The sequence below is a fragment of the Charadrius vociferus genome, unplaced genomic scaffold, assembly GCF_000708025.1.
Source record: "Charadrius vociferus isolate BGI_N301 unplaced genomic scaffold, ASM70802v2 scaffold587, whole genome shotgun sequence".
NCBI classification, from domain to species: domain Eukaryota; kingdom Metazoa; phylum Chordata; class Aves; order Charadriiformes; family Charadriidae; genus Charadrius; species Charadrius vociferus.
The window spans coordinates 6,807-8,168 of record NW_009649184.1 but is presented as its reverse complement, the minus strand read 5'-3'; the positions used below and the strand labels follow the sequence as shown (position 1 = coordinate 8,168).

Genomic DNA, 1,362 nt, shown 5'->3' with positions numbered 1-1,362 from the left:
GCAGATCTGGGTGCCCTGGGATGGGATGGGATGGGATGGGATGGGATGGGATGGGATGAGATGGGATGAGATGGGATGGGATGGGATGGGATGGGATGGGATGGGATGGGATGGGATGGGATGGGATGGGATGGGATGGGATGGGATGGGATGGGATGGGGGGACGGACCCGTGGCCACCTCCTGCCCACCCCCTGAGGTCGCAGGGGGAGGCTGACGTCCCTCTCCGCCGGGTCGCCCGCAGGTGGAGGTGGAGGTGGAGAGCATGGACAAGGCGGGGAACTTCATCGGGTGGCTGCACATCGAGGGCCTCAACCTCTCGGTGGCCCTGGTGGAACACGCCCTCTCCAAGGTCCACTTCACCGCTGAGCGCAGCCCCTACTACAAAGCCCTGTTGGCCGCCGAGGAGGCCGCCAAGCAGAAGAAGGAGAAGGTGAGCACGGGGCAGGACCGTCCCCAAGGGATGGCCCTACCCCAAGGGACGTCCCGCCACCGTAAGGATCTCCTCACCCCGAGGGACGTCCCCACCCCAAGAGGTGGCCCTGCTGCAGGGAAAGTTGTCACCCCAAAGGATGTCCTCGTGCCAAGGGATGTCTCCACCCCAAGAGATGTCCCCATGCCAAGGCATGTCCCCACCCCAAGGGATGTCCTCATGTCCAGAGATGTCCCCACCCCAAGGGATGTCCCCATGCCAAGAGATACCCCCACCCCAAGGGATGACCCGACACCAAGAGATGTCCCCATGCCAAGAGATGTCACCACCCCAAGGGATGTTCTCATGCCAAGAGATATCCCCACCCCAAAACATGTCCCCAACCCAAGAGATGTCCTCATGTCGAGAGATGTCCCCACGCCAAGGGAAGACCCAACACCAAGAGATGTCCCCACGCCAAGGGCTGTCCTCAGCCCAAGGCATGTCCCCACCCCACAACATGTCCCCACCCAAAGAGATGTCCTCATGTCGAGAGATGTCCCCACCCCAAGGGATGTCCTCATCTCGAGAGATACCCCCACCTCAAGGGATGACCCGACACCAAGAGATGTCCCCACGCCAAGAGATGTCCCCATGCCAAGAGATAGCCCCACCCCAAAACATGTCCCCACCCCAAAACATGTCCTCATGTTGAGAGATGTCCCCACCCCAAGGGATGACCCAACACCAAGAGATGTCCCTATGCCAAGGGATGTCACCACACCAAGGGATGTTCCCATGCCAAGAGATATCCCCACGCCAAAACATGTCTCCACCCCAAGAGATGTCCTCAAGTCGAGCGATGTCCCCATGCCAAGGGATGTCCTCATGTCAAGAGATACCCCCACCTCAAGGGATGACCCGACACCAAGAGATGTCCCCATGCCAAGA

The 1,362-nt window shown here is 60.3% G+C and overlaps 1 pseudogene; it reads left to right on the top strand.

The window, feature by feature from the left end:
- The first annotated feature begins 243 nt into the window (after window positions 1-243).
- LOC104289693 lies at window positions 244-1,126 on the top strand (annotated as a pseudogene).
- The last annotated feature ends 236 nt before the right edge of the window (window positions 1,127-1,362 follow it).